Consider the following 21699-nt stretch of genomic DNA (forward strand, 5'->3'; position numbering starts at 1 on the left):
CCGCTCCAGCGAGGGGGTGCTCGCTGCAGAGCCATTCGAGGAGAGCTGAGCTCCAGCGAGGGGGAGCATGAGCTGTCGCTCCTCCTCCTGTAAGCTGTTTTAATGCGTACACCAACCCCACCCCTAACCCTACCCCCAGTGACATCACTCGTAGAAGAAGTGCAAAAAAGGTGGAGCTCAAGCTTAAGCTCCCCCTCGCTGGAGCTCAGCTCTCCGCAAATGGCTCTGCAGCGAGCACCACTTGGCTCCAGCCGGGTCCGACGCTACCGCCTGAGCTCTGTCTTGAACCACTGTGCTCAGGGGAGAGCGCGAACGCAGTCCCCCACTACCAGAAATTATGCAGTCCAGATTCCCACATTTGGGGAATTCGCAGGGGTCAGCGTGGCCGGAGTGCAATGGCCAAGCCTCGCCCTGGGTGAACCACCTTCTTGATCATGGTATCTCCCCTGCCAGGTAAGTATGAGTTGCCGGGCGGCGCAAATGGCAGCCGCCGTTTTCTATCGGCCGTACTCCAGGGCGGTGATGCCCAGCCACCGAGCATGGGGAATGGGCCAGCAACCCCTGTCTCCTGACGGCGCTGTACTTGCAGCAGACGTGCCTGTGCCTGCAAACCACTCGCTAGTAACTGTGGCAACGCATGAAGAGTTTGAGCTTCCTCCAGATGCTTGCTTTGTGTTTTGTCATCAGTTGGGGCTGCCAACACATGGATTCCACCGGACGCACTCGACCTGGGGATAACAGACCCTCTATGGGGGGAGGGGAGGGGATCCTCCTGTTCTTTCTTTCTTTTCCTCCATCTGTTTTCTTTCTCTACAGATGCCGTTTTTCTCTGCTTAGTTTCTGATTTGGTCTATTTGGACATGTCGACCTCCTGCTTTGCTGCGGTTCGGACCGCCTTTGCCTAGAGCTCCGTGCTTTGCACTCTTGCCTTGTATGTTTTGTGTCCTGTTTTCTCACGTCAGCCTATCAGCACAGTGCTCAAACGACATAGCTTGAAGAAGACGAGGGGATCTACAAACGTTCCGCAAAAGAACTTCACTGACGAAAGCGGAAGCGCTAACGAAACAACCTCCCGCTGCAAGCACCTTACATTCCTGGGACGGGAAACCACCGACGGCTGGCTGCGAAATTGCCTGTGGTTCAGATTGGTTTAGAACCGTCCCTCTGCCCAAAAGGCCACAGACGTCTGCAAAAGATTGCAGTTCTTGAAACAAAGTTACCTCTGATCCGAGCAGAAGCGTTCGCTTACTTAATGGCAGATAAAATGATGACCTTTCACACGGTCTGCATTCGTTCCGTCAGTAACAGCGGCAGGCCGGTAAAAATAAAATTCTGACATTCCACAGGGCACACTCGCTTGGCGGACAAAAGCCACCGGGGGCTCTCTTTGCATGTTCCTTCACCTGGTCAAACCGCTTTGAGGGGGGACCTTCGAGTAGTTTTCGGCGTCAGAACAGACTCTTCTAGCGACGGGTGGGCAGGCCTTCCACAGGCGCGCGCGGCTCTACTGGAGCAAAAGAGGCTTGGCAGAGGACGAGGAAGAGAGGGAAGCGCCGCTCCAGCGAGGGGGTGCTCGCTGCAGAGCCATTCGAGGAGAGCTGAGCTCCAGCGAGGGGGAGCATGAGCTGTCGCTCCTCCTCCTGTAAGCTGTTTTAATGCGTACACCAACCCCACCCCTAACCCTACCCCCAGTGACATCACTCGTAGAAGAAGTGCAAAAAAGGTGGAGCTCAAGCTTAAGCTCCCCCTCGCTGGAGCTCAGCTCTCCTCAAATGGCTCTGCAGCGAGCACCACTTGGCTCCAGCCGGGTCCGACGCTACCGCCTGAGCTCTGTCTTGAACCACTGTGCTCAGGGGAGAGCGCGAACGCAGTCCCCCACTACCAGAAATTATGCAGTCCAGATTCCCACATTTGGGGAATTCGCAGGGGTCAGCGTGGCCGGAGTGCAATGGCCAAGCCTCGCCCTGGGTGAACCACCTTCTTGATCATGGTATCTCCCCTGCCAGGTAAGTATGAGTTGCCGGGCGGCGCAAATGGCAGCCGCCGTTTTCTATCGGCCGTACTCCAGGGCGGTGATGCCCAGCCACCGAGCATGGGGAATGGGCCAGCAACCCCTGTCTCCTGACGGCGCTGTACTTGCAGCAGACGTGCCTGTGCCTGCAAACCACTCGCTAGTAACTGTGGCAACGCATGAAGAGTTTGAGCTTCCTCCAGATGCTTGCTTTGTGTTTTGTCATCAGTTGGGGCTGCCAACACATGGATTCCACCGGACGCACTCGACCTGGGGATAACAGACCCTCTATGGGGGGAGGGGAGGGGATCCTCCTGTTCTTTCTTTCTTTTCCTCCATCTGTTTTCTTTCTCTACAGATGCCGTTTTTCTCTGCTTAGTTTCTGATTTGGTCTATTTGGACATGTCGACCTCCTGCTTTGCTGCGGTTCGGACCGCCTTTGCCTAGAGCTCCGTGCTTTGCACTCTTGCCTTGTATGTTTTGTGTCCTGTTTTCTCACGTCAGCCTATCAGCACAGTGCTCAAACGACATAGCTTGAAGAAGACGAGGGGATCTACAAACGTTCCGCAAAAGAACTTCACTGACGAAAGCGGAAGCGCTAACGAAACAACCTCCCGCTGCAAGCACCTTACATTCCTGGGACGGGAAACCACCGACGGCTGGCTGCGAAATTGCCTGTGGTTCAGATTGGTTTAGAACCGTCCCTCTGCCCAAAAGGCCACAGACGTCTGCAAAAGATTGCAGTTCTTGAAACAAAGTTACCTCTGATCCGAGCAGAAGCGTTCGCTTACTTAATGGCAGATAAAATGATGACCTTTCACACGGTCTGCATTCGTTCCGTCAGTAACAGCGGCAGGCCGGTAAAAATAAAATTCTGACATTCCACAGGGCACACTCGCTTGGCGGACAAAAGCCACCGGGGGCTCTCTTTGCGTGTTCCTTCACCTGGTCAAACCGCTTTGAGGGGGGACCTTCGAGTAGTTTTCGGCGTCAGAACAGACTCTTCTAGCGACGGGTGGGCAGGCCTTCCACAGGCGCGCGCGGCTCTACTGGAGCAAAAGAGGCTTGGCAGAGGACGAGGAAGAGAGGGAAGCGCCGCTCCAGCGAGGGGGTGCTCGCTGCAGAGCCATTCGAGGAGAGCTGAGCTCCAGCGAGGGGGAGCATGAGCTGTCGCTCCTCCTCCTGTAAGCTGTTTTAATGCGTACACCAACCCCACCCCTAACCCTACCCCCAGTGACATCACTCGTAGAAGAAGTGCAAAAAAGGTGGAGCTCAAGCTTAAGCTCCCCCTCGCTGGAGCTCAGCTCTCCTCAAATGGCTCTGCAGCGAGCACCACTTGGCTCCAGCCGGGTCCGACGCTACCGCCTGAGCTCTGTCTTGAACCACTGTGCTCAGGGGAGAGCGCGAACGCAGTCCCCCACTACCAGAAATTATGCAGTCCAGATTCCCACATTTGGGGAATTCGCAGGGGTCAGCGTGGCCGGAGTGCAATGGCCAAGCCTCGCCCTGGGTGAACCACCTTCTTGATCATGGTATCTCCCCTGCCAGGTAAGTATGAGTTGCCGGGCGGCGCAAATGGCAGCCGCCGTTTTCTATCGGCCGTACTCCAGGGCGGTGATGCCCAGCCACCGAGCATGGGGAATGGGCCAGCAACCCCTGTCTCCTGACGGCGCTGTACTTGCAGCAGACGTGCCTGTGCCTGCAAACCACTCGCTAGTAACTGTGGCAACGCATGAAGAGTTTGAGCTTCCTCCAGATGCTTGCTTTGTGTTTTGTCATCAGTTGGGGCTGCCAACACATGGATTCCACCGGACGCACTCGACCTGGGGATAACAGACCCTCTATGGGGGGAGGGGAGGGGATCCTCCTGTTCTTTCTTTCTTTTCCTCCATCTGTTTTCTTTCTCTACAGATGCCGTTTTTCTCTGCTTAGTTTCTGATTTGGTCTATTTGGACATGTCGACCTCCTGCTTTGCTGCGGTTCGGACCGCCTTTGCCTAGAGCTCCGTGCTTTGCACTCTTGCCTTGTATGTTTTGTGTCCTGTTTTCTCACGTCAGCCTATCAGCACAGTGCTCAAACGACATAGCTTGAAGAAGACGAGGGGATCTACAAACGTTCCGCAAAAGAACTTCACTGACGAAAGCGGAAGCGCTAACGAAACAACCTCCCGCTGCAAGCACCTTACATTCCTGGGACGGGAAACCACCGACGGCTGGCTGCGAAATTGCCTGTGGTTCAGATTGGTTTAGAACCGTCCCTCTGCCCAAAAGGCCACAGACGTCTGCAAAAGATTGCAGTTCTTGAAACAAAGTTACCTCTGATCCGAGCAGAAGCGTTCGCTTACTTAATGGCAGATAAAATGATGACCTTTCACACGGTCTGCATTCGTTCCGTCAGTAACAGCGGCAGGCCGGTAAAAATAAAATTCTGACATTCCACAGGGCACACTCGCTTGGCGGACAAAAGCCACCGGGGGCTCTCTTTGCGTGTTCCTTCACCTGGTCAAACCGCTTTGAGGGGGGACCTTCGAGTAGTTTTCGGCGTCAGAACAGACTCTTCTAGCGACGGGTGGGCAGGCCTTCCACAGGCGCGCGCGGCTCTACTGGAGCAAAAGAGGCTTGGCAGAGGACGAGGAAGAGAGGGAAGCGCCGCTCCAGCGAGGGGGTGCTCGCTGCAGAGCCATTCGAGGAGAGCTGAGCTCCAGCGAGGGGGAGCATGAGCTGTCGCTCCTCCTCCTGTAAGCTGTTTTAATGCGTACACCAACCCCACCCCTAACCCTACCCCCAGTGACATCACTCGTAGAAGAAGTGCAAAAAAGGTGGAGCTCAAGCTTAAGCTCCCCCTCGCTGGAGCTCAGCTCTCCTCAAATGGCTCTGCAGCGAGCACCACTTGGCTCCAGCCGGGTCCGACGCTACCGCCTGAGCTCTGTCTTGAACCACTGTGCTCAGGGGAGAGCGCGAACGCAGTCCCCCACTACCAGAAATTATGCAGTCCAGATTCCCACATTTGGGGAATTCGCAGGGGTCAGCGTGGCCGGAGTGCAATGGCCAAGCCTCGCCCTGGGTGAACCACCTTCTTGATCATGGTATCTCCCCTGCCAGGTAAGTATGAGTTGCCGGGCGGCGCAAATGGCAGCCGCCGTTTTCTATCGGCCGTACTCCAGGGCGGTGATGCCCAGCCACCGAGCATGGGGAATGGGCCAGCAACCCCTGTCTCCTGACGGCGCTGTACTTGCAGCAGACGTGCCTGTGCCTGCAAACCACTCGCTAGTAACTGTGGCAACGCATGAAGAGTTTGAGCTTCCTCCAGATGCTTGCTTTGTGTTTTGTCATCAGTTGGGGCTGCCAACACATGGATTCCACCGGACGCACTCGACCTGGGGATAACAGACCCTCTATGGGGGGAGGGGAGGGGATCCTCCTGTTCTTTCTTTCTTTTCCTCCATCTGTTTTCTTTCTCTACAGATGCCGTTTTTCTCTGCTTAGTTTCTGATTTGGTCTATTTGGACATGTCGACCTCCTGCTTTGCTGCGGTTCGGACCGCCTTTGCCTAGAGCTCCGTGCTTTGCACTCTTGCCTTGTATGTTTTGTGTCCTGTTTTCTCACGTCAGCCTATCAGCACAGTGCTCAAACGACATAGCTTGAAGAAGACGAGGGGATCTACAAACGTTCCGCAAAAGAACTTCACTGACGAAAGCGGAAGCGCTAACGAAACAACCTCCCGCTGCAAGCACCTTACATTCCTGGGACGGGAAACCACCGACGGCTGGCTGCGAAATTGCCTGTGGTTCAGATTGGTTTAGAACCGTCCCTCTGCCCAAAAGGCCACAGACGTCTGCAAAAGATTGCAGTTCTTGAAACAAAGTTACCTCTGATCCGAGCAGAAGCGTTCGCTTACTTAATGGCAGATAAAATGATGACCTTTCACACGGTCTGCATTCGTTCCGTCAGTAACAGCGGCAGGCCGGTAAAAATAAAATTCTGACATTCCACAGGGCACACTCGCTTGGCGGACAAAAGCCACCGGGGGCTCTCTTTGCGTGTTCCTTCACCTGGTCAAACCGCTTTGAGGGGGGACCTTCGAGTAGTTTTCGGCGTCAGAACAGACTCTTCTAGCGACGGGTGGGCAGGCCTTCCACAGGCGCGCGCGGCTCTACTGGAGCAAAAGAGGCTTGGCAGAGGACGAGGAAGAGAGGGAAGCGCCGCTCCAGCGAGGGGGTGCTCGCTGCAGAGCCATTCGAGGAGAGCTGAGCTCCAGCGAGGGGGAGCATGAGCTGTCGCTCCTCCTCCTGTAAGCTGTTTTAATGCGTACACCAACCCCACCCCTAACCCTACCCCCAGTGACATCACTCGTAGAAGAAGTGCAAAAAAGGTGGAGCTCAAGCTTAAGCTCCCCCTCGCTGGAGCTCAGCTCTCCTCAAATGGCTCTGCAGCGAGCACCACTTGGCTCCAGCCGGGTCCGACGCTACCGCCTGAGCTCTGTCTTGAACCACTGTGCTCAGGGGAGAGCGCGAACGCAGTCCCCCACTACCAGAAAATATGCAGTCCAGATTCCCACATTTGGGGAATTCGCAGGGGTCAGCGTGGCCGGAGTGCAATGGCCAAGCCTCGCCCTGGGTGAACCACCTTCTTGATCATGGTATCTCCCCTGCCAGGTAAGTATGAGTTGCCGGGCGGCGCAAATGGCAGCCGCCGTTTTCTATCGGCCGTACTCCAGGGCGGTGATGCCCAGCCACCGAGCATGGGGAATGGGCCAGCAACCCCTGTCTCCTGACGGCGCTGTACTTGCAGCAGACGTGCCTGTGCCTGCAAACCACTCGCTAGTAACTGTGGCAACGCATGAAGAGTTTGAGCTTCCTCCAGATGCTTGCTTTGTGTTTTGTCATCAGTTGGGGCTGCCAACACATGGATTCCACCGGACGCACTCGACCTGGGGATAACAGACCCTCTATGGGGGGAGGGGAGGGGATCCTCCTGTTCTTTCTTTCTTTTCCTCCATCTGTTTTCTTTCTCTACAGATGCCGTTTTTCTCTGCTTAGTTTCTGATTTGGTCTATTTGGACATGTCGACCTCCTGCTTTGCTGCGGTTCGGACCGCCTTTGCCTAGAGCTCCGTGCTTTGCACTCTTGCCTTGTATGTTTTGTGTCCTGTTTTCTCACGTCAGCCTATCAGCACAGTGCTCAAACGACATAGCTTGAAGAAGACGAGGGGATCTACAAACGTTCCGCAAAAGAACTTCACTGACGAAAGCGGAAGCGCTAACGAAACAACCTCCCGCTGCAAGCACCTTACATTCCTGGGACGGGAAACCACCGACGGCTGGCTGCGAAATTGCCTGTGGTTCAGATTGGTTTAGAACCGTCCCTCTGCCCAAAAGGCCACAGACGTCTGCAAAAGATTGCAGTTCTTGAAACAAAGTTACCTCTGATCCGAGCAGAAGCGTTCGCTTACTTAATGGCAGATAAAATGATGACCTTTCACACGGTCTGCATTCGTTCCGTCAGTAACAGCGGCAGGCCGGTAAAAATAAAATTCTGACATTCCACAGGGCACACTCGCTTGGCGGACAAAAGCCACCGGGGGCTCTCTTTGCGTGTTCCTTCACCTGGTCAAACCGCTTTGAGGGGGGACCTTCGAGTAGTTTTCGGCGTCAGAACAGACTCTTCTAGCGACGGGTGGGCAGGCCTTCCACAGGCGCGCGCGGCTCTACTGGAGCAAAAGAGGCTTGGCAGAGGACGAGGAAGAGAGGGAAGCGCCGCTCCAGCGAGGGGGTGCTCGCTGCAGAGCCATTCGAGGAGAGCTGAGCTCCAGCGAGGGGGAGCATGAGCTGTCGCTCCTCCTCCTGTAAGCTGTTTTAATGCGTACACCAACCCCACCCCTAACCCTACCCCCAGTGACATCCCTCGTAGAAGAAGTGCAAAAAAGGTGGAGCTCAAGCTTAAGCTCCCCCTCGCTGGAGCTCAGCTCTCCTCAAATGGCTCTGCAGCGAGCACCACTTGGCTCCAGCCGGGTCCGACGCTACCGCCTGAGCTCTGTCTTAAACCACTGTGCTCAGGGGAGAGCGCGAACGCAGTCCCCCACTACCAGAAATTATGCAGTCCAGATTCCCACATTTGGGGAATTCGCAGGGGTCAGCGTGGCCGGAGTGCAATGGCCAAGCCTCGCCCTGGGTGAACCACCTTCTTGATCATGGTATCTCCCCTGCCAGGTAAGTATGAGTTGCCGGGCGGCGCAAATGGCAGCCGCCGTTTTCTATCGGCCGTACTCCAGGGCGGTGATGCCCAGCCACCGAGCATGGGGAATGGGCCAGCAACCCCTGTCTCCTGACGGCGCTGTACTTGCAGCAGACGTGCCTGTGCCTGCAAACCACTCGCTAGTAACTGTGGCAACGCATGAAGAGTTTGAGCTTCCTCCAGATGCTTGCTTTGTGTTTTGTCATCAGTTGGGGCTGCCAACACATGGATTCCACCGGACGCACTCGACCTGGGGATAACAGACCCTCTATGGGGGGAGGGGAGGGGATCCTCCTGTTCTTTCTTTCTTTTCCTCCATCTGTTTTCTTTCTCTACAGATGCCGTTTTTCTCTGCTTAGTTTCTGATTTGGTCTATTTGGACATGTCGACCTCCTGCTTTGCTGCGGTTCGGACCGCCTTTGCCTAGAGCTCCGTGCTTTGCACTCTTGCCTTGTATGTTTTGTGTCCTGTTTTCTCACGTCAGCCTATCAGCACAGTGCTCAAACGACATAGCTTGAAGAAGACGAGGGGATCTACAAACGTTCCGCAAAAGAACTTCACTGACGAAAGCGGAAGCGCTAACGAAACAACCTCCCGCTGCAAGCACCTTACATTCCTGGGACGGGAAACCACCGACGGCTGGCTGCGAAATTGCCTGTGGTTCAGATTGGTTTAGAACCGTCCCTCTGCCCAAAAGGCCACAGACGTCTGCAAAAGATTGCAGTTCTTGAAACAAAGTTACCTCTGATCCGAGCAGAAGCGTTCGCTTACTTAATGGCAGATAAAATGATGACCTTTCACACGGTCTGCATTCGTTCCGTCAGTAACAGCGGCAGGCCGGTAAAAATAAAATTCTGACATTCCACAGGGCACACTCGCTTGGCGGACAAAAGCCACCGGGGGCTCTCTTTGCATGTTCCTTCACCTGGTCAAACCGCTTTGAGGGGGGACCTTCGAGTAGTTTTCGGCGTCAGAACAGACTCTTCTAGCGACGGGTGGGCAGGCCTTCCACAGGCGCGCGCGGCTCTACTGGAGCAAAAGAGGCTTGGCAGAGGACGAGGAAGAGAGGGAAGCGCCGCTCCAGCGAGGGGGTGCTCGCTGCAGAGCCATTCGAGGAGAGCTGAGCTCCAGCGAGGGGGAGCATGAGCTGTCGCTCCTCCTCCTGTAAGCTGTTTTAATGCGTACACCAACCCCACCCCTAACCCTACCCCCAGTGACATCACTCGTAGAAGAAGTGCAAAAAAGGTGGAGCTCAAGCTTAAGCTCCCCCTCGCTGGAGCTCAGCTCTCCTCAAATGGCTCTGCAGCGAGCACCACTTGGCTCCAGCCGGGTCCGACGCTACCGCCTGAGCTCTGTCTTGAACCACTGTGCTCAGGGGAGAGCGCGAACGCAGTCCCCCACTACCAGAAATTATGCAATCCAGATTCCCACATTTGGGGAATTCGCAGGGGTCAGCGTGGCCGGAGTGCAATGGCCAAGCCTCGCCCTGGGTGAACCACCTTCTTGATCATGGTATCTCCCCTGCCAGGTAAGTATGAGTTGCCGGGCGGCGCAAATGGCAGCCGCCGTTTTCTATCGGCCGTACTCCAGGGCGGTGATGCCCAGCCAACGAGCATGGGGAATGGGCCAGCAACCCCTGTCTCCTGACGGCGCTGTACTTGCAGCAGACGTGCCTGTGCCTGCAAACCACTCGCTAGTAACTGTGGCAACGCATGAAGAGTTTGAGCTTCCTCCAGATGCTTGCTTTGTGTTTTGTCATCAGTTGGGGCTGCCAACACATGGATTCCACCGGACGCACTCGACCTGGGGATAACAGACCCTCTATGGGGGGAGGGGAGGGGATCCTCCTGTTCTTTCTTTCTTTTCCTCCATCTGTTTTCTTTCTCTACAGATGCCGTTTTTCTCTGCTTAGTTTCTGATTTGGTCTATTTGGACATGTCGACCTCCTGCTTTGCTGCGGTTCGGACCGCCTTTGCCTAGAGCTCCGTGCTTTGCACTCTTGCCTTGTATGTTTTGTGTCCTGTTTTCTCACGTCAGCCTATCAGCACAGTGCTCAAACGACATAGCTTGAAGAAGACGAGGGGATCTACAAACATTCCGCAAAAGAACTTCACTGACGAAAGCGGAAGCGCTAACGAAACAACCTCCCGCTGCAAGCACCTTACATTCCTGGGACGGGAAACCACCGACGGCTGGCTGCGAAATTGCCTGTGGTTCAGATTGGTTTAGAACCGTCCCTCTGCCCAAAAGGCCACAGACGTCTGCAAAAGATTGCAGTTCTTGAAACAAAGTTACCTCTGATCCGAGCAGAAGCGTTCGCTTACTTAATGGCAGATAAAATGATGACCTTTCACACGGTCTGCATTCGTTCCGTCAGTAACAGCGGCAGGCCGGTAAAAATAAAATTCTGACATTCCACAGGGCACACTCGCTTGGCGGACAAAAGCCACCGGGGGCTCTCTTTGCATGTTCCTTCACCTGGTCAAACCGCTTTGAGGGGGGACCTTCGAGTAGTTTTCGGCGTCAGAACAGACTCTTCTAGCGACGGGTGGGCAGGCCTTCCACAGGCGCGCGCGGCTCTACTGGAGCAAAAGAGGCTTGGCAGAGGACGAGGAAGAGAGGGAAGCGCCGCTCCAGCGAGGGGGTGCTCGCTGCAGAGCCATTCGAGGAGAGCTGAGCTCCAGCGAGGGGGAGCATGAGCTGTCGCTCCTCCTCCTGTAAGCTGTTTTAATGCGTACACCAACCCCACCCCTAACCCTACCCCCAGTGACATCACTCGTAGAAGAAGTGCAAAAAAGGTGGAGCTCAAGCTTAAGCTCCCCCTCGCTGGAGCTCAGCTCTCCTCAAATGGCTCTGCAGCGAGCACCACTTGGCTCCAGCCGGGTCCGACGCTACCGCCTGAGCTCTGTCTTGAACCACTGTGCTCAGGGGAGAGCGCGAACGCAGTCCCCCACTACCAGAAATTATGCAGTCCAGATTCCCACATTTGGGGAATTCGCAGGGGTCAGCGTGGCCGGAGTGCAATGGCCAAGCCTCGCCCTGGGTGAACCACCTTCTTGATCATGGTATCTCCCCTGCCAGGTAAGTATGAGTTGCCGGGCGGCGCAAATGGCAGCCGCCGTTTTCTATCGGCCGTACTCCAGGGCGGTGATGCCCAGCCAACGAGCATGGGGAATGGGCCAGCAACCCCTGTCTCCTGACGGCGCTGTACTTGCAGCAGACGTGCCTGTGCCTGCAAACCACTCGCTAGTAACTGTGGCAACGCATGAAGAGTTTGAGCTTCCTCCAGATGCTTGCTTTGTGTTTTGTCATCAGTTGGGGCTGCCAACACATGGATTCCACCGGACGCACTCGACCTGGGGATAACAGACCCTCTATGGGGGGAGGGGAGGGGATCCTCCTGTTCTTTCTTTCTTTTCCTCCATCTGTTTTCTTTCTCTACAGATGCCGTTTTTCTCTGCTTAGTTTCTGATTTGGTCTATTTGGACATGTCGACCTCCTGCTTTGCTGCGGTTCGGACCGCCTTTGCCTAGAGCTCCGTGCTTTGCACTCTTGCCTTGTATGTTTTGTGTCCTGTTTTCTCACGTCAGCCTATCAGCACAGTGCTCAAACGACATAGCTTGAAGAAGACGACGGGATCTACAAACGTTCCGCAAAAGAACTTCACTGACGAAGGCGGAAGCGCTAACGAAACAACCTCCCGCTGCAAGCACCTTACATTCCTGGGACGGGAAACCACCGACGGCTGGCTGCGAAATTGCCTGTGGTTCAGATTGGTTTAGAACCGTCCCTCTGCCCAAAAGGCCACAGACGTCTGCAAAAGATTGCAGTTCTTGAAACAAAGTTACCTCTGATCCGAGCAGAAGCGTTCGCTTACTTAATGGCAGATAAAATGATGACCTTTCACACGGTCTGCATTCGTTCCGTCAGTAACAGCGGCAGGCCGGTAAAAATAAAATTCTGACATTCCACAGGGCACACTCGCTTGGCGGACAAAAGCCACCGGGGGCTCTCTTTGCGTGTTCCTTCACCTGGTCAAACCGCTTTGAGGGGGGACCTTCGAGTAGTTTTCGGCGTCAGAACAGACTCTTCTAGCGACGGGTGGGCAGGCCTTCCACAGGCGCGCGCGGCTCTACTGGAGCAAAAGAGGCTTGGCAGAGGACGAGGAAGAGAGGGAAGCGCCGCTCCAGCAAGGGGGTGCTCGCTGCAGAGCCATTCGAGGAGAGCTGAGCTCCAGCGAGGGGGAGCATGAGCTGTCGCTCCTCCTCCTGTAAGCTGTTTTAATGCGTACACCAACCCCACCCCTAACCCTACCCCCAGTGACATCACTCGTAGAAGAAGTGCAAAAAAGGTGGAGCTCAAGCTTAAGCTCCCCCTCGCTGGAGCTCAACTCTCCTCAAATGGCTCTGCAGCGAGCACCACTTGGCTCCAGCCGGGTCCGACGCTACCGCCTGAGCCCTGTCTTGAACCACTGTGCTCAGGGGAGAGCGCGAACGCAGTCCCCCACTACCAGAAATTATGCAGTCCAGATTCCCACATTTGGGGAATTCGCAGGGGTCAGCGTGGCCGGAGTGCAATGGCCAAGCCTCGCCCTGGGTGAACCACCTTCTTGATCATGGTATCTCCCCTGCCAGGTAAGTATGAGTTGCCGGGCGGCGCAAATGGCAGCCGCCGTTTTCTATCGGCCGTACTCCAGGGCGGTGATGCCCAGCCACCGAGCATGGGGAATGGGCCAGCAACCCCTGTCTCCTGACGGCGCTGTACTTGCAGCAGACGTGCCTGTGCCTGCAAACCACTCGCTAGTAACTGTGGCAACGCATGAAGAGTTTGAGCTTCCTCCAGATGCTTGCTTTGTGTTTTGTCATCAGTTGGGGCTGCCAACACATGGATTCCACCGGACGCACTCGACCTGGGGATAACAGACCCTCTATGGGGGGAGGGGAGGGGATCCTCCTGTTCTTTCTTTCTTTTCCTCCATCTGTTTTCTTTCTCTACAGATGCCGTTTTTCTCTGCTTAGTTTCTGATTTGGTCTATTTGGACATGTCGACCTCCTGCTTTGCTGCGGTTCGGACCGCCTTTGCCTAGAGCTCCGTGCTTTGCACTCTTGCCTTGTATGTTTTGTGTCCTGTTTTCTCACGTCAGCCTATCAGCACAGTGCTCAAACGACATAGCTTGAAGAAGACGACGGGATCTACAAACGTTCCGCAAAAGAACTTCACTGACGAAGGCGGAAGCGCTAACGAAACAACCTCCCGCTGCAAGCACCTTACATTCCTGGGACGGGAAACCACCGACGGCTGGCTGCGAAATTGCCTGTGGTTCAGATTGGTTTAGAACCGTCCCTCTGCCCAAAAGGCCACAGACGTCTGCAAAAGATTGCAGTTCTTGAAACAAAGTTACCTCTGATCCGAGCAGAAGCGTTCGCTTACTTAATGGCAGATAAAATGATGACCTTTCACACGGTCTGCATTCGTTCCGTCAGTAACAGCGGCAGGCCGGTAAAAATAAAATTCTGACATTCCACAGGGCACACTCGCTTGGCGGACAAAAGCCACCGGGGGCTCTCTTTGCGTGTTCCTTCACCTGGTCAAACCGCTTTGAGGGGGGACCTTCGAGTAGTTTTCGGCGTCAGAACAGACTCTTCTAGCGACGGGTGGGCAGGCCTTCCACAGGCGCGCGCGGCTCTACTGGAGCAAAAGAGGCTTGGCAGAGGACGAGGAAGAGAGGGAAGCGCCGCTCCAGCAAGGGGGTGCTCGCTGCAGAGCCATTCGAGGAGAGCTGAGCTCCAGCGAGGGGGAGCATGAGCTGTCGCTCCTCCTCCTGTAAGCTGTTTTAATGCGTACACCAACCCCACCCCTAACCCTACCCCCAGTGACATCACTCGTAGAAGAAGTGCAAAAAAGGTGGAGCTCAAGCTTAAGCTCCCCCTCGCTGGAGCTCAGCTCTCCTCAAATGGCTCTGCAGCGAGCACCACTTGGCTCCAGCCGGGTCCGACGCTACCGCCTGAGCCCTGTCTTGAACCACTGTGCTCAGGGGAGAGCGCGAACGCAGTCCCCCACTACCAGAAATTATGCAGTCCAGATTCCCACATTTGGGGAATTCGCAGGGGTCAGCGTGGCCGGAGTGCAATGGCCAAGCCTCGCCCTGGGTGAACCACCTTCTTGATCATGGTATCTTCCCTGCCAGGTAAGTATGAGTTGCCGGGCGGCGCAAATGGCAGCCGCCGTTTTCTATCGGCCGTACTCCAGGGCGGTGATGCCCAGCCACCGAGCATGGGGAATGGGCCAGCAACCCCTGTCTCCTGACGGCGCTGTACTTGCAGCAGACGTGCCTGTGCCTGCAAACCACTCGCTAGTAACTGTGGCAACGCATGAAGAGTTTGAGCTTCCTCCAGATGCTTGCTTTGTGTTTTGTCATCAGTTGGGGCTGCCAACACATGGATTCCACCGGACGCACTCGACCTGGGGATAACAGACCCTCTATGGGGGGAGGGGAGGGGATCCTCCTGTTCTTTCTTTCTTTTCCTCCATCTGTTTTCTTTCTCTACAGATGCCGTTTTTCTCTGCTTAGTTTCTGATTTGGTCTATTTGGACATGTCGACCTCCTGCTTTGCTGCGGTTCGGACCGCCTTTGCCTAGAGCTCCGTGCTTTGCACTCTTGCCTTGTATGTTTTGTGTCCTGTTTTCTCACGTCAGCCTATCAGCACAGTGCTCAAACGACATAGCTTGAAGAAGACGAGGGGATCTACAAACGTTCCGCAAAAGAACTTCACTGACGAAAGCGGAAGCGCTAACGAAACAACCTCCCGCTGCAAGCACCTTACATTCCTGGGACGGGAAACCACCGACGGCTGGCTGCGAAATTGCCTGTGGTTCAGATTGGTTTAGAACCGTCCCTCTGCCCAAAAGGCCACAGACGTCTGCAAAAGATTGCAGTTCTTGAAACAAAGTTACCTCTGATCCGAGCAGAAGCGTTCGCTTACTTAATGGCAGATAAAATGATGACCTTTCACACGGTCTGCATTCGTTCCGTCAGTAACAGCGGCAGGCCGGTAAAAATAAAATTCTGACATTCCACAGGGCACACTCGCTTGGCGGACAAAAGCCACCGGGGGCTCTCTTTGCGTGTTCCTTCACCTGGTCAAACCGCTTTGAGGGGGGACCTTCGAGTAGTTTTCGGCGTCAGAACAGACTCTTCTAGCGACGGGTGGGCAGGCCTTCCACAGGCGCGCGCGGCTCTACTGGAGCAAAAGAGGCTTGGCAGAGGACGAGGAAGAGAGGGAAGCGCCGCTCCAGCGAGGGGGTGCTCGCTGCAGAGCCATTCGAGGAGAGCTGAGCTCCAGCGAGGGGGAGCATGAGCTGTCGCTCCTCCTCCTGTAAGCTGTTTTAATGCGTACACCAACCCCACCCCTAAACCTACCCCCAGTGACATCACTCGTAGAAGAAGTGCAAAAAAGGTGGAGCTCAAGCTTAAGCTCCCCCTCGCTGGAGCTCAGCTCTCCTCAAATGGCTCTGCAGCGAGCACCACTTGGCTCCAGCCGGGTCCGACGCTACCGCCTGAGCTCTGTCTTGAACCACTGTGCTCAGGGGAGAGCGCGAACGCAGTCCCCCACTACCAGAAATTATGCAGTCCAGATTCCCACATTTGGGGAATTCGCAGGGGTCAGCGTGGCCGGAGTGCAATGGCCAAGCCTCGCCCTGGGTGAACCACCTTCTTGATCATGGTATCTCCCCTGCCAGGTAAGTATGAGTTGCCGGGCGGCGCAAATGGCAGCCGCCGTTTTCTATCGGCCGTACTCCAGGGCGGTGATGCCCAGCCACCGAGCATGGGGAATGGGCCAGCAACCCCTGTCTCCTGACGGCGCTGTACTTGCAGCAGACGTGCCTGTGCCTGCAAACCACTCGCTAGTAACTGTGGCAACGCATGAAGAGTTTGAGCTTCCTCCAGATGCTTGCTTTGTGTTTTGTCATCAGTTGGGGCTGCCAACACATGGATTCCACCGGACGCACTCGACCTGGGGATAACAGACCCTCTATGGGGGGAGGGGAGGGGATCCTCCTGTTCTTTCTTTCTTTTCCTCCATCTGTTTTCTTTCTCTACAGATGCCGTTTTTCTCTGCTTAGTTTCTGATTTGGTCTATTTGGACATGTCGACCTCCTGCTTTGCTGCGGTTCGGACCGCCTTTGCCTAGAGCTCCGTGCTTTGCACTCTTGCCTTGTATGTTTTGTGTCCTGTTTTCTCACGTCAGCCTATCAGCACAGTGCTCAAACGACATAGCTTGAAGAAGACGAGGGGATCTACAAACGTTCCGCAAAAGAACTTCACTGACGAAAGCGGAAGCGCTAACGAAACAACCTCCCGCTGCAAGCACCTTACATTCCTGGGACGGGAAACCACCGACGGCTGGCTGCGAAATTGCCTGTGGTTCAGATTGGTTTAGAACCGTCCCTCTGCCCAAAAGGCCACAGACGTCTGCAAAAGATTGCAGTTCTTGAAACAAAGTTACCTCTGATCCGAGCAGAAGCGTTCGCTTACTTAATGGCAGATAAAATGATGACCTTTCACACGGTCTGCATTCGTTCCGTCAGTAACAGCGGCAGGCCGGTAAAAATAAAATTCTGACATTCCACAGGGCACACTCGCTTGGCGGACAAAAGCCACCGGGGGCTCTCTTTGCGTGTTCCTTCACCTGGTCAAACCGCTTTGAGGGGGGACCTTCGAGTAGTTTTCGGCGTCAGAACAGACTTCTAGCGACGGGTGGGCAGGCCTTCCACAGGCGCGCGCGGCTCTACTGGAGCAAAAGAGGCTTGGCAGAGGACGAGGAAGAGAGGGAAGCGCCGCTCCAGCGAGGGGGTGCTCGCTGCAGAGCCATTCGAGGAGAGCTGAGCTCCAGCGAGGGGGAGCATGAGCTGTCGCTCCTCCTCCTGTAAGCTGTTTTAATGCGTACACCAACCCCACCCCTAACCCTACCCCCAGTGACATCCCTCGTAGAAGAAGTGCAAAAAAGGTGGAGCTCAAGCTTAAGCTCCCCCTCGCTGGAGCTCAGCTCTCCTCAAATGGCTCTGCAGCGAGCACCACTTGGCTCCAGCCGGGTCCGACGCTACCGCCTGAGCTCTGTCTTAAACCACTGTGCTCAGGGGAGAGCGCGAACGCAGTCCCCCACTACCAGAAATTATGCAGTCCAGATTCCCACATTTGGGGAATTCGCAGGGGTCAGCGTGGCCGGAGTGCAATGGCCAAGCCTCGCCCTGGGTGAACCACCTTCTTGATCATGGTATCTCCCCTGCCAGGTAAGTATGAGTTGCCGGGCGGCGCAAATGGCAGCCGCCGTTTTCTATCGGCCGTACTCCAGGGCGGTGATGCCCAGCCACCGAGCATGGGGAATGGGCCAGCAACCCCTGTCTCCTGACGGCGCTGTACTTGCAGCAGACGTGCCTGTGCCTGCAAACCACTCGCTAGTAACTGTGGCAACGCATGAAGAGTTTGAGCTTCCTCCAGATGCTTGCTTTGTGTTTTGTCATCAGTTGGGGCTGCCAACACATGGATTCCACCGGACGCACTCGACCTGGGGATAACAGACCCTCTATGGGGGGAGGGGAGGGGATCCTCCTGTTCTTTCTTTCTTTTCCTCCATCTGTTTTCTTTCTCTACAGATGCCGTTTTTCTCTGCTTAGTTTCTGATTTGGTCTATTTGGACATGTCGACCTCCTGCTTTGCTGCGGTTCGGACCGCCTTTGCCTAGAGCTCCGTGCTTTGCACTCTTGCCTTGTATGTTTTGTGTCCTGTTTTCTCACGTCAGCCTATCAGCACAGTGCTCAAACGACATAGCTTGAAGAAGACGAGGGGATCTACAAACGTTCCGCAAAAGAACTTCACTGACGAAAGCGGAAGCGCTAACGAAACAACCTCCCGCTGCAAGCACCTTACATTCCTGGGACGGGAAACCACCGACGGCTGGCTGCGAAATTGCCTGTGGTTCAGATTGGTTTAGAACCGTCCCTCTGCCCAAAAGGCCACAGACGTCTGCAAAAGATTGCAGTTCTTGAAACAAAGTTACCTCTGATCCGAGCAGAAGCGTTCGCTTACTTAATGGCAGATAAAATGATGACCTTTCACACGGTCTGCATTCGTTCCGTCAGTAACAGCGGCAGGCCGGTAAAAATAAAATTCTGACATTCCACAGGGCACACTCGCTTGGCGGACAAAAGCCACCGGGGGCTCTCTTTGCGTGTTCCTTCACCTGGTCAAACCGCTTTGAGGGGGGACCTTCGAGTAGTTTTCGGCGTCAGAACAGACTCTTCTAGCGACGGGTGGGCAGGCCTTCCACAGGCGCGCGCGGCTCTACTGGAGCAAAAGAGGCTTGGCAGAGGACGAGGAAGAGAGGGAAGCGCCGCTCCAGCGAGGGGGTGCTCGCTGCAGAGCCATTCGAGGAGAGCTGAGCTCCAGCGAGGGGGAGCATGAGCTGTCGCTCCTCCTCCTGTAAGCTGTTTTAATGCGTACACCAACCCCACCCCTAACCCTACCCCCAGTGACATCACTCGTAGAAGAAGTGCAAAAAAGGTGGAGCTCAAGCTTAAGCTCCCCCTCGCTGGAGCTCAGCTCTCCTCAAATGGCTCTGCAGCGAGCACCACTTGGCTCCAGCCGGGTCCGACGCTACCGCCTGAGCTCTGTCTTGAACCACTGTGCTCAGGGGAGAGCGCGAACGCAGTCCCCCACTACCAGAAATTATGCAGTCCAGATTCCCACATTTGGGGAATTCGCAGGGGTCAGCGTGGCCGGAGTGCAATGGCCAAGCCTCGCCCTGGGTGAACCACCTTCTTGATCATGGTATCTCCCCTGCCAGGTAAGTATGAGTTGCCGGGCGGCGCAAATGGCAGCCGCCGTTTTCTATCGGCCGTACTCCAGGGCGGTGATGCCCAGCCACCGAGCATGGGGAATGGGCCAGCAACCCCTGTCTCCTGACGGCGCTGTACTTGCAGCAGACGTGCCTGTGCCTGCAAACCACTCGCTAGTAACTGTGGCAACGCATGAAGAGTTTGAGCTTCCTCCAGATGCTTGCTTTGTGTTTTGTCATCAGTTGGGGCTGCCAACACATGGATTCCACCGGACGCACTCGACCTGGGGATAACAGACCCTCTATGGGGGGAGGGGAGGGGATCCTCCTGTTCTTTCTTTCTTTTCCTCCATCTGTTTTCTTTCTCTACAGATGCTGTTTTTCTCTGCTTAGTTTCTGATTTGGTCTATTTGGACATGTCGACCTCCTGCTTTGCTGCGGTTCGGACCGCCTTTGCCTAGAGCTCCGTGCTTTGCACTCTTGCCTTGTATGTTTTGTGTCCTGTTTTCTCACGTCAGCCTATCAGCACAGTGCTCAAACGACATAGCTTGAAGAAGACGAGGGGATCTACAAACGTTCCGCAAAAGAACTTCACTGACGAAAGCGGAAGCGCTAACGAAACAACCTCCCGCTGCAAGCACCTTACATTCCTGGGACGGGAAACCACCGACGGCTGGCTGCGAAATTGCCTGTGGTTCAGATTGGTTTAGAACCGTCCCTCTGCCCAAAAGGCCACAGACGTCTGCAAAAGATTGCAGTTCTTGAAACAAAGTTACCTCTGATCCGAGCAGAAGCGTTCGCTTACTTAATGGCAGATAAAATGATGACCTTTCACACGGTCTGCATTCGTTCCGTCAGTAACAGCGGCAGGCCGGTAAAAATAAAATTCTGACATTCCACAGGGCACACTCGCTTGGCGGACAAAAGCCACCGGGGGCTCTCTTTGCGTGTTCCTTCACCTGGTCAAACCGCTTTGAGGGGGGACCTTCGAGTAGTTTTCGGCGTCAGAACAGACTCTTCTAGCGACGGGTGGGCAGGCCTTCCACAGGCGCGCGCGGCTCTACTGGAGCAAAAGAGGCTTGGCAGAGGACGAGGAAGAGAGGGAAGCGCCGCTCCAGCGAGGGGGTGCTCGCTGCAGAGCCATTCGAGGAGAGCTGAGCTCCAGCGAGGGGGAGCATGAGCTGTCGCTCCTCCTCCTGTAAGCTGTTTTAATGCGTACACCAACCCCACCCCTAACCCTACCCCCAGTGACATCCCTCGTAGAAGAAGTGCAAAAAAGGTGGAGCTCAAGCTTAAGCTCCCCCTCGCTGGAGCTCAGCTCTCCTCAAATGGCTCTGCAGCGAGCACCACTTGGCTCCAGCCGGGTCCGACGCTACCGCCTGAGCTCTGTCTTAAACCACTGTGCTCAGGGGAGAGCGCGAACGCAGTCCCCCACTACCAGAAATTATGCAGTCCAGATTCCCACATTTGGGGAATTCGCAGGGGTCAGCGTGGCCGGAGTGCAATGGCCAAGCCTCGCCCTGGGTGAACCACCTTCTTGATCATGGTATCTCCCCTGCCAGGTAAGTATGAGTTGCCGGGCGGCGCAAATGGCAGCCGCCGTTTTCTATCGGCCGTACTCCAGGGCGGTGATGCCCAGCCACCGAGCATGGGGAATGGGCCAGCAACCCCTGTCTCCTGACGGCGCTGTACTTGCAGCAGACGTGCCTGTGCCTGCAAACCACTCGCTAGTAACTGTGGCAACGCATGAAGAGTTTGAGCTTCCTCCAGATGCTTGCTTTGTGTTTTGTCATCAGTTGGGGCTGCCAACACATGGATTCCACCGGACGCACTCGACCTGGGGATAACAGACCCTCTATGGGGGGAGGGGAGGGGATCCTCCTGTTCTTTCTTTCTTTTCCTCCATCTGTTTTCTTTCTCTACAGATGCCGTTTTTCTCTGCTTAGTTTCTGATTTGGTCTATTTGGACATGTCGACCTCCTGCTTTGCTGCGGTTCGGACCGCCTTTGCCTAGAGCTCCGTGCTTTGCACTCTTGCCTTGTATGTTTTGTGTCCTGTTTTCTCACGTCAGCCTATCAGCACAGTGCTCAAACGACATAGCTTGAAGAAGACGAGGGGATCTACAAACGTTCCGCAAAAGAACTTCACTGACGAAAGCGGAAGCGCTAACGAAACAACCTCCCGCTGCAAGCACCTTACATTCCTGGGACGGGAAACCACCGACGGCTGGCTGCGAAATTGCCTGTGGTTCAGATTGGTTTAGAACCGTCCCTCTGCCCAAAAGGCCACAGACGTCTGCAAAAGATTGCAGTTCTTGAAACAAAGTTACCTCTGATCCGAGCAGAAGCGTTCGCTTACTTAATGGCAGATAAAATGATGACCTTTCACACGGTCTGCATTCGTTCCGTCAGTAACAGCGGCAGGCCGGTAAAAATAAAATTCTGACATTCCACAGGGCACACTCGCTTGGCGGACAAAAGCCACCGGGGGCTCTCTTTGCATGTTCCTTCACCTGGTCAAACCGCTTTGAGGGGGGACCTTCGAGTAGTTTTCGGCGTCAGAACAGACTCTTCTAGCGACGGGTGGGCAGGCCTTCCACAGGCGCGCGCGGCTCTACTGGA

General features: G+C 55.2%; 1 protein-coding gene, 1 long non-coding RNA gene and 14 other non-coding genes across 16 annotated transcripts in view; all 16 read right to left on the reverse strand.

Moving 5' to 3' along the window:
- Nucleotides 1-21699, reverse strand: part of LOC101886199 (uncharacterized) — an 883799-nt gene that overhangs the window by 762540 nt on the left and 99560 nt on the right. The gene's annotated exons all lie outside the window — the stretch shown is intronic.
- LOC148680967 (uncharacterized) overlaps nucleotides 1-21699 on the reverse strand; it is a 663035-nt gene that overhangs the window by 491423 nt on the left and 149913 nt on the right. The gene's annotated exons all lie outside the window — the stretch shown is intronic.
- Nucleotides 298-461, reverse strand: LOC148681027 (U1 spliceosomal RNA). The gene has a single exon (XR_015944108.1). It is a non-coding gene; the product is annotated as a U1 spliceosomal RNA (small nuclear RNA).
- Nucleotides 1851-2014, reverse strand: LOC148681028 (U1 spliceosomal RNA). The gene has a single exon (XR_015944109.1). It is a non-coding gene; the product is annotated as a U1 spliceosomal RNA (small nuclear RNA).
- LOC148681029 (U1 spliceosomal RNA) lies at nucleotides 3404-3567 on the reverse strand. Its single transcript, XR_015944110.1, has one exon. It is a non-coding gene; the product is annotated as a U1 spliceosomal RNA (small nuclear RNA).
- LOC141384157 (U1 spliceosomal RNA) lies at nucleotides 4957-5120 on the reverse strand. Its single transcript, XR_015486576.2, has one exon. It is a non-coding gene; the product is annotated as a U1 spliceosomal RNA (small nuclear RNA).
- On the reverse strand, nucleotides 6510-6673 carry LOC148681030 (U1 spliceosomal RNA). Its single transcript, XR_015944340.1, has one exon. It is a non-coding gene; the product is annotated as a U1 spliceosomal RNA (small nuclear RNA).
- On the reverse strand, nucleotides 8063-8226 carry LOC148681031 (U1 spliceosomal RNA). The gene has a single exon (XR_015944112.1). It is a non-coding gene; the product is annotated as a U1 spliceosomal RNA (small nuclear RNA).
- Nucleotides 9616-9779, reverse strand: LOC148681032 (U1 spliceosomal RNA). The gene has a single exon (XR_015944328.1). It is a non-coding gene; the product is annotated as a U1 spliceosomal RNA (small nuclear RNA).
- Nucleotides 11169-11332, reverse strand: LOC148681033 (U1 spliceosomal RNA). The gene has a single exon (XR_015944113.1). It is a non-coding gene; the product is annotated as a U1 spliceosomal RNA (small nuclear RNA).
- On the reverse strand, nucleotides 12722-12885 carry LOC148681034 (U1 spliceosomal RNA). The gene has a single exon (XR_015944114.1). It is a non-coding gene; the product is annotated as a U1 spliceosomal RNA (small nuclear RNA).
- LOC148681035 (U1 spliceosomal RNA) lies at nucleotides 14275-14438 on the reverse strand. Its single transcript, XR_015944357.1, has one exon. It is a non-coding gene; the product is annotated as a U1 spliceosomal RNA (small nuclear RNA).
- On the reverse strand, nucleotides 15828-15991 carry LOC148681036 (U1 spliceosomal RNA). Its single transcript, XR_015944115.1, has one exon. It is a non-coding gene; the product is annotated as a U1 spliceosomal RNA (small nuclear RNA).
- On the reverse strand, nucleotides 17379-17542 carry LOC148681037 (U1 spliceosomal RNA). The gene has a single exon (XR_015944116.1). It is a non-coding gene; the product is annotated as a U1 spliceosomal RNA (small nuclear RNA).
- LOC148681038 (U1 spliceosomal RNA) lies at nucleotides 18932-19095 on the reverse strand. The gene has a single exon (XR_015944117.1). It is a non-coding gene; the product is annotated as a U1 spliceosomal RNA (small nuclear RNA).
- LOC148681039 (U1 spliceosomal RNA) lies at nucleotides 20485-20648 on the reverse strand. The gene has a single exon (XR_015944118.1). It is a non-coding gene; the product is annotated as a U1 spliceosomal RNA (small nuclear RNA).

The sequence above is a fragment of the Danio rerio genome, chromosome 4 (assembly GCF_052040795.2).
Source record: "Danio rerio strain M-AB ecotype USA chromosome 4, GRCz13ab, whole genome shotgun sequence".
Classification (NCBI taxonomy): Eukaryota; Metazoa; Chordata; class Actinopteri; order Cypriniformes; family Danionidae; genus Danio; species Danio rerio.